This window comes from Mustela lutreola, chromosome X (assembly GCF_030435805.1).
Source record: "Mustela lutreola isolate mMusLut2 chromosome X, mMusLut2.pri, whole genome shotgun sequence".
Classification (NCBI taxonomy): Eukaryota; Metazoa; Chordata; class Mammalia; order Carnivora; family Mustelidae; genus Mustela; species Mustela lutreola.
In genome coordinates, this window is record NC_081308.1 from 63472994 (window position 1) to 63487230 (window position 14237).

The 14237-nt window shown below is 40.0% G+C and overlaps 1 protein-coding gene across 2 annotated transcripts in view; it reads right to left on the reverse strand.

Annotated features, from left to right (window-relative positions):
• Positions 1-14237, reverse strand: part of TEX11 (testis expressed 11) — a 318657-nt gene that overhangs the window by 262534 nt on the left and 41886 nt on the right. The window lies entirely within an intron of this gene.

A 14237-nucleotide genomic window follows, 5' to 3' on the forward strand; every position in this document is an offset into this window, starting at 1 on the left:
TAGCTAAACATAATAGCCAGCTCAAAATACAAAAAAAAAAAAAAAAAAAAAGGAAGAAGAATAATCATCTTGGGTAACACAAGAGTTGATAGTGATGGGAGTCATTAATTTTTTTCTGGAAATGGCAAAACTGGTGTGCAATCTTGTGTTATTATATTATGATATAATGCCGTATCTAACAGATGCTTCCCCAGCTTGATAACTCTTGTATTTATCTCCACATCAGAAGGATTTTAAAATGTTAAACAGGAGTCTTTTGTCTTAAAACAGGCTCACAATAACTTCATAATCTGAACTGCTGTGAATATCTGCTATGAAAGGCAGCTAAGAGCAATCCTATCTTGGAGCCAGAAGAGCTACTCTGACATTTATTATATATAACCTTGAACCTTACACTCTCATGGTTTCACTTTCCTCATCCATAAAATCAGGACAATGTACTGTGTTATCTCTTAAGATTCCTGTCAGCTCTATCATTCTGACTGAACAACTTCAAATGAATGAAAACATCATTCACACAATACATAGGCACTTGTAGAAGAGGCTTGTTTCAGTCATTTAAAAATTTAGCTGACAAGGCATATTTAAAAAAAAAAACATGGACATATACAAGAAAATAATTTGATGAAGTACTTTGTCGGGGAAAGAAATTCCTGTATTTGCTGTGTTCTTTTCTCTTTCTTATGGGGCATCAAATATTCTTGTGCTTTGGTGCTACTGGGTGGCTCAGTGGGTTAAACCTCTGCCTTTGGCTCAGATCATGGTCTCAGGGTCCTGGGATGGAGCCCCACATCATCAGGCTCTCTGCTCAGTGGGGAGCCTGCTTTCCCCTCTCTCTCTGCCTGCCTGTGATCTCACTCTATGTGTCAAGTAAATAAATAAAATCTTTTAAAAAATTTTTAAAAATATATTCTTGTGCTCTGAGTACCAAAACAATTGAGCAGAGAGAAGAAAAGATGAAGAATGTAAGATATCCAGCTTCTCTTTACTTTTCTCCTCTATCCACCTGCTGCATATTAAGCTTGACATCTTGCTAAGTAGAAACCCTCATCTAAGGCTTAAATGAATGCTAGATTATGTTAAAGGGAAAAATAAATTGTGAACACAAGAGCCTCAATAAGCCAAATCTCAATTATCTACAGAGTTTACAAAATAATATTCACATTTATACAAAGAGATGTTTGATGAATATACTTGTTGACTGACTCATTATTCAAGGTGGAGGAAATCATCGTAAAAGAGAAATGCTGGGCCGCCTGGCTGGTTAAAGCCTCTGCCTTCGACTCCGGTCATAACCCCAGGGTCCCGGGATGGAGCCCCACATCAGGCTCCCTGCTCAGTGGGAAGCCTGCCCCCTCCACTTGCCTGCCTCTCTGCCTACCTGTGATCTCCATCTGTCAAATAAGTAAATAAAATCTTTAAAAAAAGAGAGAGAGAGAGAGAAATGCTGAGTGACAAACCCCGTATCGGAGAACGCTTTCTGTTCTTAGAACATATAAAGCAATACAATGCTATAAAAAATCCATAATCTATCCATCACTAATCAGATTTTACCTTAGTGGAAATAAAATCTCTAATAATTCAAGCTAGTTGTGAATATTATTCATTTTATTGGACCACAAATCAGTATTTCAAACCCAAAAGATAATTCGGTATAAGAAGTCTTAAAGAGGCAGCATGATGTAATGCTCTAGCAACCTTTGGTGAAGTGAGCATAAGACACAACAAAAGAGCTCTTCAAAAATCACATGGCCCGGCCCCATCACTTGTAAATTCTGATTCACTACATCTGGGATAATGCCCAGCCTATACTAACGTAGTAAAAAGAATATGGGCTTCAGATTCCCAGTTTTTCTGCTTTTTTTTCCAAGTCAAAATATAGTTGATATACAGTGTTCTATTAGTTTCAGGAGTACCATACAGTTATTTGATAATTCCACTTCTTTCCTCAGTAAAATCAGGCAAGTCACAGACTCTATGAGCCTCAATTTCCTTAACTGTAAAGTAAGGACAAGTTATTATCTACCACATAGGATTGAACTTGTGAGAATCAAATGAGATCACAGATACAAAAGCATTTTGTAAACTTTAAGACAGTATTCAAAAGGGGTGCCTGGTAGCTCAGTTGGTTAAGCATCTGACTCTTGATTTTGGATCAGGTCATGATCTCTGGGTCTGAGATGGAGCCCTGTGTCAGGCTCCACGCTGGGAGTGGAGGCTCCTTAAGATTCTCTCTCTCCTGGGCACCTGGGTGGCTCAGTGGGTTAAGCCGCTGCCTTCAGCTCAGGTCATGAACTCAGGGTCCTGGGATTGAGTCCTGCATGGGGCTTTCTGCTGAGCAGGGAGCCTGCTTCCCTCTCTCTCTTTCTGCCTCTCTGCCTACTTGTGATCTCTGTCAAATAAATTTTTTTAATCTTAAAAAATAAATAAGATTGTCTCTCCCTTTCCCTCTGCCCCTCTTCCCTCCCCCTCTCTCCCTCTCTCTCTAACAAAAGACAGTATGCAAAAATATGAATAATTTTAGCACTCAAAGCTACAACCAGTGCCAAGAATTGTAATAAAAGAGGTTATCTGCTGTGATGTGGTACTCATTGTTAAAGAGAGGAAATCTCTTTGAAATCATATCCTAGCAGATCTATAAAGTATTACATGAACCAAGAACTTAGGTTTCCACTTCATTAGAAGAAAAGCTCCAAGGCTGGATCTGAACTCATGCTTAACAGCACTGGGTTATTACTTTTATGCAAGAAATGAAATGCTAGACTGACCATCACCTATGGTGATGCTACTAAGTGATAATGACAACAGAATCAATCAAATAGTAAACTGTGCTGAACAGATCCACTAAAAACTTATGCTCACTTCAAGTAAACCCTCACTTAAGCTCCGCAGTCAAAAATGTTACAGCTCCTAGTACCATGTCAAGCATGTAATGGATGCTCAGTAAAAATGAGTTTCTTTGAATTTCCAAAGGATATTTCCCATTCAGAAATTCAAGCCATTTTTTAACATTCTTCAAGTACTCCCATAATATGCCATATCTTCCTACTGCACCCCTCACCCAAATTACCTCACCTTCTACCTTAACCAAAACTCGTATGCTCCCTTATCCAACATCTAATTCTCCTCTGCAATTTAAAATATCTATCTTATGCCCCTTTCCCTACCAGTAAAGTTCACAGTCTTTTCACAGCAGTTACTTTTTCATATTTTGTTTTATCGTGGAACTTCACTCATATTTCTTTAAAGCAATTACCAACTGTGGAAAGAACCAAGATGCCCTTCAATGGACGAATGGATAAGGAAGATGTGGTCCATATACACTATGGAGTATTATGCCTCCATCAGAAAGGATGAATACCCAATTTTGTAGCAACATGGACGGGACTGGAAGAGATTATGCTGAGTGAAATAAGTCAAGCAGAGAGAGTCAATTATCATATGGTTTCACTTATTTGTGGAGCATAACAAATAGCATGGAGGACAAGGGGAGTTAGAGAGGAGAAGGGAGTTGAGGGAAATTGGAAGGGGAGGTGAACCATGAGAGACTATGGACTTTGAAAAACAATCTGAGGGTTTTGAAGGGGTGGGGGGTGGGAGGTTGGGGGAACCAGGTGGTGGGTATTATAGAGGGCACGGATTGCATGGAGCACTGGGTGTGGTGCAAAAACAATGAACACTGTTACGCTGAAAAGAAACAAAAAGTTAAAAAGATAAGAAATAAAGAAAATTCCTGAACAAAAAAAAAAAAACGGCAATTACCCTGTTGTAATGCACCTGTTTACACATCTATATCTACCACAAAATTTACCTTAAGCTCCTGTAAGAGAGGTACTACATACTAACGTTATAGATCTTTTTACCTCTATTGCACAAAGCACTGACTTATATATATAATATTGACATATATGTATACATACACATACACACAGCAGGCACTAAATAAATGCTTCTTTATTCTCCTATATTCTCCTATATATGTACTGATTAGATTCATTTCCATCTCCTGGTATATGACACCTCTTTATCCAACTCCTCAAATCATTTTCTCCCTGGCTTTTTATATTCAACCTATGTTTATATACATTCTATTTTGAAAATAACCTTCCTCTGACCATCCTTCTCTGACAATAATTTGTATTTCTAAAAGGTTCCTAGCGATATTTTTTAAATGACCCTTTATTTTTTTTTAAGTTTTTTTTAAATTTATTTATCAGAGAGAGAGAGGGAGAGAGAGCGAGCACAGGCAGACAGAATGGCAGGCAGAGGCAGAGGGAGAAGCAGGCTCCCAGCCCAGCAAGGAGCCCGATGTGGGACTCAATCCCAGGATGCTGGGATCATGACCTGAGCCGAAGGCAGCTGCTTAACCAACTGAGCCACCCAGGCGTCCCTGACCCTTTATTTTTTTAAGATGTATTTACTTGAGAGACAGTGCATGCACATGTGCATGACTCGGGGGAAAGGGGCAGAGGGAGATAATCTTCAAGTAGACTCCCAGCTAAGTGTGGATCCCAACTCAGGGCTTGATCCCACAACCCATGAGAACACAACCTGAGCTGAAACCAAGAGTCAGACGCTTAACCAACTGAGCCATCTAGGCATCACCCCCCGCACACACACACAGGTGATACGGATGCTGCCAGTCACAGCTCTGGACCAATCCTAAACCAATAGTTCTGATTCTTTTGTGTATGTCTCAGGAGCCCTAGAACTCTTAAAAATTATTGAGGACTCAAAGAGATTTTATCTAGGTTATAGCTGGTTGCAATTTCTACTAAGTTCAATAAAAAGCTATAAAGTTCATTTTGACAACTTTTGACAGTGTTCTCATTGCTTTTAATTAAACTTAAAACTGAAATGTAAAAAAATATATTTATTATGTTAAACAAAATAAGTCAGTCAGAAAACGACAAATACCATATGATATCACTCATATATGGAACTTAAAAGCAGGGGTACCTCAGTGGCTCAGTCAGTTAAGTGTCTGCCTTAGCTCAGGTCGTGGGATCAAGCCCCACATGGATGCAGAGCAGGGATACTGCTTCTCCCTCTCCCTCTGCCTGCTGCTCCCCCTGCTTATGCTTGCTGTCAAATAAATAAATAAAATCTTAAAAAAAAAAAAAGAAAACAGATGAACATAGGGGAATGGAAAAAAGAGAGGGAGGTGGGTTGGGGATGGGCTAAATGGGTGACAGGTACTAAGGAAGGCACTTGGTTTGATGGGCACTGGGTATTATTTAGTGATGAATCACTAAATTCTAAACCCAAAATCAATTTTACCATATGGTAACTAACTAGAATTTCAATACGGGAGGAGTAGACCTTAGTTTTGTCTGGTCCCTGGAGTTCAGCTACATAGCTATCACATCATTCTGAGTACCCTATTAACTCAACTGGAGACCTAAGAAAAGATTTGTTGTAATTCTACAAAGAGGAAAATCTACCACTTTCTGCAAGGTAGGAGGTGCAGAAAAGTGAATCCGAGGCAATATCGGAAGATAAACCGCAGGGTGGAGGAGCCTACCAGAGCTGGCTACTGGAAAGTGATATAGCAGCTATACGCCTGCATTACACCTTGATCCCAAAACCAGACAAAGACCCCACCAAAAAGGAGAATTACAGACCAATATCCCTGATGAACATGGATACAAAAATTCTCACGAAGATACTAGCCAATAGGACCCAACAGTACATGAAAAGGATTATTCACCACAACTGTGGGTTTTTAATTTAAAAAACCTTCCAGGGGCGCCTGGGTGGCTCAGTGGGTTAAGCCGCTACCTTCAGCTCAGGTCATGATCTCAGGGTCCTGGGATCGAGTCCCGCATCGGGCTCTCTGCTCAGTGGGGAGCCTGCTTCCTCCTCTCTCTGTCTGCCTCTCTGCCTACTTGTGATCTCTCTCTGTCAAACAAATAAATAAAATCTTTAAAAAAAAAAAAAAAAAACCTTCCAAACAGCTCTCCCCAGCAGTTGTACCACTTTACATTCACACCAGCAGTTATGAGGGTTCCAACTTCTCCATATCCTCACCAATTTCTTATTTTCCATTTTTGTTATTTTACATACCTGAATGGGTGTGAAGTAGCATCTCACCATGGTTTTCATTTCCATTTCCCTAGTGACTAATAATGTTGAGCATCTCTTCATGTGCTTATTGGCCATGTGTTTATCTTTACTAGAGAAATGTCTATGCAAGTTTTCTGCCAATTTTAAATTTAGGTTATTTGGGGCGCCTGGGTGGCTCAGTGGGTTTAAAGCCTCTGCCTTCAGCTCAGGTCATGATCCCAGGGTCCTGGGATCGAGCCCCGCATCAGGCTCTCTGCTCAGCGGGGAGCCTGCTTCCTCCTCTCTCCCTGCCTGCCTCTCTGCCTACCTGTGATCTCTGTCTGTCAAATAAATAAATAAAATCTTTAAAAATAATAATAATAAATTTAGGTTATTTGTCTTTTCATTGTTAAATTCAAATTTTAAGTGCTCTTTATATATTCTAGATGCTAGATAATTTTCAGATACATAACAGGTAAATATTTTCTCCCATTCTGTGGGCTGTTTATTTACTTAATCATAGTACCTTTGCATGAACAAAAGTTTTAAATTTTGATGAAGTTTAATTTAGCAATTTCTTTCTTTGCTTGGGCTTGAAATATCATATTTAAGAAATGATTGCCTAATCATCACAAAGATTTACACCTATGTTTTCTTCTAAGAGCTTTATATTTTCATCTCTTTTAGGTATCTGACCATAAATGTAGGGGTTTATTTCTGGACTCTTAATTCTATTCACTTGATTTGTATGTCTGTCCTTATGCAAACACCACACTGTCTTCATACTTCAGTTAAGATTTGAAATTAAGAAGTGTGAGTCTCCCAGCTTTATTTTTTATAAGATCTTTTTGTTCTTTTTCAAGTTATTTCAGGTATCATAAATATATTAATTTTAGGATCAATTTATCAATTTCTACAAAAGACAAGGCAGTTGGAATTCTGATAGGGATTGAATTAAATTCATAGATCAGTTTCAGGCAATACTGTCATCTTAACAATATTAAGTCTTCCAATTATATTCCAATGAATATTAGATAACTTTCCACTTATTTTGATCTTCTTAATTTCTTTCAGCAGTATTCTATATTTTTCAGTATACAGTCTTATACTTCTTTAACTTATTCCTAAATAAAATTATCCCTATTCTCAGATGACATGATCTTGTATATAGAATATCCTCAGAAATACACACACATACACACACATACACCACATAAACACACACAAACACAAACTATTAGAATGAATAAACAAGTTTAGCCAGGTTACGGTACAAAATACAAATATCTACTGTATTTTTACCCACTAACCATGAGTAAACCAAAACTGAAATCAAGAACTTAAATTAATTCCATTTAAGGAGCACCTGGATGGCTCAGTTGGTTGAGCGTCTGACTCTTGGTTTCAGCTCAGGCCATGATCCCAGGCTCATGAGATGGAGCCCCACATTAGGCTGTGCGCTCAGATTCTCAAGTTTAGGATTCTTGACCTCGGGGTGCCTGGGTGGCTCAGTGGGTTAAAGCCTCTACCTTCAGCTCGGGTCATGATCCCAGGCTCCCAGGATCGAGCCCCGCATCAGGATCTCTGCTCGGCGGAGAGCCTGCTTCCTTTTCTCTCTCTCTCTCTCTGCCTACCTCTCTGCCTACTTGTGATTCCTGTCTGTCAAATAAATATATAAAATCTTTATAAAAAAATAAAAAAGATTCTTGACCTCTGCCCCTCTCCGCCACTCGTGCACGTGTGCACACATTGCTCTCTCAAATAAATAAATCTTTTAAAAAATTAATTCCGGGATGCCTGGGTGGCTCAGTGGGTTAAGCCACTGCCTTCAGCTCAGGTCATGATCCCGGGATCCTGGGATCAAGCCCCGCATCAGGCTCCTTGCTCAGCGGGGAGCCTGCCTCTCTCTCTGCCTCCGCCTACCTCTATGCCTGCTCGTGTGCTTTCTCCCTCTCTCCTTCTGACAAATAAATAAATAAAATCTTTTTAGGAATAAAAAATTAATTCCATTTAGGGGCACCTGGGTGGCTCAGTCAGTTAAGTATCTGTCTTCAGCTCAGGTCATAATCTAATTAGGGTCCTGGATCGAGCCCCACATCGGGCACCCTGCTCAGCGGGGAGTCTGCTTCTCTCCCTCTCACTCTCCCTCTGTGCTCTCTCTCAAATAAATAAACAAATAAATAAGAATTAAAAATAATGGGGCACCTGGGTGGCGCAGTGGGTTAAAGCCTCTGCCTTCGGCTCAGATCATAATCCCAGGGTCCTGGGATCGAGCCCTGTGTTGGGCTCTCTGCTCTGCAGGGAGCCTGCTTTCTCCTCTCTCTCTCTGCTTGCCTCTCTGCCTACTTGTAATCTCTGTCTGTTAAACAAATAAATAAAATCTTTTTTAAAAACCTTTAAAAAAATTAAAAATAAAAAAATTAATTCCATTTACATTAACATAAAAAAATAAAACATTTAGGGGGCGCCTGGGTGGCTCAGTGGGTTAAGCTTCTGCCTTCGGCTCAGGTCATGATCTCAGAGTCCTGGGATCAAGTCCCATATTGGGCTCTCTGCTCAGCAGGGAGCCTGCTTCCTCCTCTCTCGGCCTGCTTCTCTGCCTACTTGTGATCTCTGTCTGTCAAATAAATAAAAAATAAAATCTTTAAAAAATAAAATAAAATAAAACATTTAGGAGTAAGTTCAACAAAAGAACTGTAATACTTGTACACTAAAAACTATAAAATACAGTTGAAAGAAATTAAAGACCTAAATAAAATGAAAAGACATCCCGTGTTCACAAATCAGAAGACTTAATATTCTTAAGATGGCAATGCCCCTTAAAGTGAATTACAGATTCAAATGAATTTCCTATCAAAATTCTAGCAGGCTTTTACAAAAACTAACATCCTGATTTTAAATCATATGAAAATAGGGGCGCCTGGGTGGCTCAGTGGGTTAAGTCTCTGCCTTCGGCTCAGGTCATGGTCCCGGGGTCCTAGGATCGAGCCACATTGGACTCTGCTCCACAGGGAGCATGCTTCCCCCTCTCTCTCTGCCTGTCTCTCTGCCTACACGTGATCCCTGTCAAATAAACAAAATCTTTTTTAAAATAAAGTAAAATAAAAATAAATCATATGAAAATTTAGGGACCCAGAATAGGCAAAAACATTTTTTAAAAAGAAGAGCAAAGTTGCAAGGCTCACCCTTACCGATCTCAAAATTTACTACAAAACTAACAACATGGAGGAACTAGAGCATATCATGCTTAGCGAAATAAGTCAAGCAGAGAAAGACAACTATCATATGATCTCCCTGATATGAGGAAGTGGTGATGCAACATGGGGGCTTAAGTGGGTAGAATAAGAATCAATGAAACAAGATGGAATTGGGAGGGAGACAAACCATAAGTGACTCTTTTTTTTTTTTTTTAAAGATTTTATTTATTTATTTGACAGACAGAGATCACAAGTAGGCAGAGAGGCAGGCAGAGAGAGAGAGAGAGAGAGGGAAGCAGGCTCCCTGCTGAGCAAAGAGCCCGATGCGGGGCTCGATCCCAGGACCCTGAGATCATGACCTGAGCCGAAGGCAGCGGCTTAACCCACTGAGCCACCCAGGTGCCCCCATAAGTGACTCTTAATCTCACAAAACAAACTGAGGGTTGCTGGGGGGTGGGGGGTTGGGAGAAGGGGGTGGGATTATGGACATTGGGGAGGGTATGTGCTTTGGTGAGTGCTGTGAAGTGTGTAAACCTGGTGATTCACAGACCTGTACCCCTGGGGATAAAAATATATGTTTATAAAAAATAAAAAATTAAAAAAAAAAAAACAAAAAAAATTTACTACAAAACTAAAATAATTGAGTTTACATAGTGACATAGGACATAAAAATCAATGCAACAAAACAGAGTCCAGAAATAAATCCTTACACTTAGGGTCAAATGACTTTTTATAGAAGTGCAAAAACAATTCAATGAATAAATAAGTCTTTTTTAAAAAAATGATGCTGGGTACTGAGTAGCTCTGTCAGTTAAGCAACCAAGTTTTTTTTTTTTTTAAGATTTTATTTATTTATTTGACAGAGATCACAAGTAGGCAGAGAGGCAGGCAGAGAGAGGGGGGGGGAAGCAGGCCCCCTGCTGAGCAGAAAGCCCCATGTGGGACTGGATCCCAGAACCCTGAGATCACGACCTGAGCCGAAGGCAGAGGCTTAACCCACTGAGCCACCCAGGGGCCCCAAGCAACCAATTTTTGATTTCAGCTCAGGTCATCATCTCGGGGGTGTGAGGTCAGGCTCCCCACTTGGTGTAGAATCTACTTTTTTTTAAGGTTTTATTTATTTATTTGACACAGAGAGATCACAAGTAAGCGGAGAGGCAGGCAGAGAGAGAGAGGAGGAAGCAGGGTCCCTGCTGAGCAGAGAGCCTGATGTGGGGCTCGATCCCAGGACCCCGAGATCATGACCTGAGCCGAAGGTAGAGGCTTTAACCCACTGAGCCACCCAGGCACCTCTAGAGTCTACTTTTTAAAAAGAAAATTAACTCAGGGCACCTGAGTGGCTCAGTCGATTAAGCAACTGCCTTTGGCTCAGGTGGTGATCCCGGGCTCCCTGCTCACTGTAGAGCCTGCTTCTCCCTCTCCTTCCGCCTGCCATTCTGCCTACTGTGCTCTCTATCTCCTTGTCAAATAAATAAATAAAATCTTAGAAAAAAAGAAAATTAACTCAAAATCAATCATAGATTTAAACATAAAAGGTAAAGCTACTGAACTTATAGGAGAAAGTATTTCAGATCTAGAGCTTGGTGAAGAATTTTGAGACATGACACCAAAAGCACAATCCATTAAAAAAATCAATTAAACTTCATCAAAATTAAAATACTTTTGCTCTGCAACCCTATTAAGAGGAAGAAAAGACAAATACATATTTGAGGGGCAGCTGGGTGGCTCAGTGGGTTAAAGCCTCTGCTCAGGTCATGATCTCAGGGTCCTGGGATCGAGTCCCACATTGGGCTCTCTGCTCAGCAGGGACCCTGCTTCCTCCTCTCTCTCTGCCTGCCTCTCTACCTACTTGAGATCTGTCAAATAAATAAATAAAATCTTTTGGAACTAGAGCGTATCATGCTTAGCGAAATAAGTCAAGCAGAGAAAGACAACTATCATATGATCTCCCTGATATGAGGAAGTGGTGATGCAACATGGAGGCTTAAGTGGGTAGAAGATTAAATGAAACAAGATGGGATTGGGAGGGAGACAAACCATAAGTGACTCTTAATCTCACAAAACAAACTGAGGGTTGCCGGGGGGAGGGGGTTGGGGAGAAGGGGGTGGGATTATGGACATTGGGGAGGGTATGTGATTTGGTGAGTGCTGTGAAGTGTGTAAACCTGGTGATTCACAGACCTGGGGATAAAAATATATGTATATAAAAAATATATGTTTATAAAAAATAAAAAAAAATAAAAAAAAAAAAATACATATTTGGGCGCCTGGGTGGCTCAGTGGGTTAAGCCGCTGCCTTCGGCTCAGGTCATGATCTCAGGGTCCTGGGATCGAGTCCCGCATCGGACTCTCTGCTCAGCAGGGAGCCTGCTTCCTCCTCTCTCTCTGCCTGCCTCTCTGCCTACTTGTGTTCTGTCAAATAAATTAAAAAAAATCTTAAAAAAAAAGAATTTAAAAAATACATATTTGACAAAGGAATCAAATCTATAATACATAATTTACAAAATTCAACAGCAAAAAAAATAAACAATCCAATTAGAAAATAGGTAAGTGCAAACTGACGTTTCACTTGAAAATATACAGATGGCATATAAGTACATGAAAAAATGTTCAACATTAGCCATTATGGGAAGTACAAATTAAAACCATGATGATGGGGCACCTGGGTGGCTCAGTGGGATATGGGTGCCTTCAGCTCGGGTCATGATCCCAGAGTCCTGGGATCCAGCCCCACATTGGGCTTTCTACTCTGCAGGGAGCTTGTTTCCTCCTCTCTCTCTCTCTGCCTGCTTCTCTGCCTACTTGTGATCTCTGTCTGTCAAATAAATAAATAAAATCTTTTTTAAAAACCATGATGAAATATCACTAGGCATCTAATAGAATAACTAAAATGAATTGATCACAATACAAAATGCTGGCAAGAATGCAGAAAATGGGATCTCCCATACATTGCTTATAGGGATTAATGGCACAGCCACTCTAGGAAACAGTCTGGTTGTTTCTTAAAAAACAAACTACTAAACATACACTAATGATTCAACCCAGTGATTGTACTCCTGGGCATTTATACCACAGAAATGAAAATTTATGTCCACACAAAAACCTCTACACAAATGTTCATACCAACTTTATTTCCAATAGCCAAAAACTGGAAACAACCCAAATTCCTTCCATGGTGAATGGCTAAACAAACTGATAGATCCATACCACAGAATACTACTTACAAATAACAAACTACTGATATACAAAACTTGGATGGATGTCAAAGCAATCATGCTAAGTTCAAAAAGGCACTATCAAAAGGTTAAATACTATATGATTCTATATATAAAATATTCCCAAATGACAAACTGTAGAGGTAGAGACTATTAGTTGCCTGGGATAGGGAATGGGGGAATGGGCAGGCTGTAACTACAAAAAAAAAAATACAAGGGATCTTTGTGGTGATGAAATCGTTCTTTATCTTGATTGTGGAAGTGCTAGTTACATGAATCTACCCATTTGATAAAACTGTATAGAACTACAGATATGCATATGAGTATATCATGTAAAACTGGTGAAATATGAATAAGGCCTATGGATTATAATGTCAATTTCCTGGCTTTATAATGTACTTTATTTACATAAGATGTTACCACTGAAGAAAACTGGGTGAAGAGTACTCCAGAACTATCAAAATATTTGTGCAACTTCCTGTGAGTCTGTAATTATTTCAAAATAAGAAGTTTCTAAAAATCACATTAGTTGGGTGCCTGGGTAGCTCAGTCGTTAAGCATCTGCCTTCAGCTCAGGTCATGATCCCACCTGGGATCAACTCTCACATCCAGCTCCCTGCTCTGTGGGAAGCCCGCTTCCCCAACTCCGCCTGCTTGTGCTCTCTCTCTTGCTGTGTCTCTGTCAAATAAATAAAATCTTTAAAAAAAAATCACATTAGTTAAGAGGTGCCTGGATGGCACAGTTGGTTAAGCATCTCACTCAGTTTCAGCTCAGGGCTCTGTGCTCAGTGTGGAGCCCACCTGAGATTCTCTCTCTCTCCCTCTCCCCCTCAATCCCTATACACTTCCTCTCTCTCTCTAAAATAAACTTCTTAAAAAATCACATTAGTTATGGGTGCCTGGGTGGCTCAATCGGTTAAGTGTCTGCTTTCAGTTCAGGTCATGATCCTGGAGTTCCGGGACTGAGCCCACATCAGGCTCCCTGCTCCTCAGGGAGTCTGCTTCTCCCTCTGCCCCTCACCCTGCTCATGCTCACTCTCTTACTCTGTCTCTTAAATAAATAAATAAAGTATTTTAAAAATAAAATAATAAAATTTGAAAAAAAATTAAAATCACATTCGTTAATACCATCGTCAATTTCATCAGAAAAGTTTATGTGGAAGCTGCGTCAAAGTTGTGACAGAGGTACAAGTTTTCCAAAACTCTTTTACTTAACAGCTCAGATTTTATCACTAGCAACAAATACTGTCAGTTGCTTTCCTTGAAGTCACATTCAAACTTCATTCATTTTGAAAATGTCTATAAATACCCAAGTCTGAATGAACAAAGTTTACCTACCAGTCCCTCTTTTCCAGTAAAGACAGTGATATGTGAAAACAGAAGGAGCTAATTCAGCTCCAAGTCAATCACATAAGGGCCTTTCCTCAAGACAACCACCATACTTCAATATGCAGTATAAGTGTTCTATGGGTATTTCCTTTCGCGTTACAAAAATATGAAAACTCGACGGTCAAAATTAAATAAAATTAATAATTTGTATTGTTTCACCAGGGGCATTTTAAGTAAAAATGGCATTCTTTTCACTGCAAGTGGGTAATGATGAAGAATACAATGACTAGGGGTGCCTGGGTGGCTCAGTCATTAAGCTTCTGCCTTCTACTTGGGTCATGACCCCAGGGTCCTGGGCTCGAGCCCCACATCGGGCTCCCTGCTCAGTGGAAAGCCTGCTTCTCCCTCTCCCACACCCCCTGCTGGGGTTCCCTCTCTTACTGTATCTATC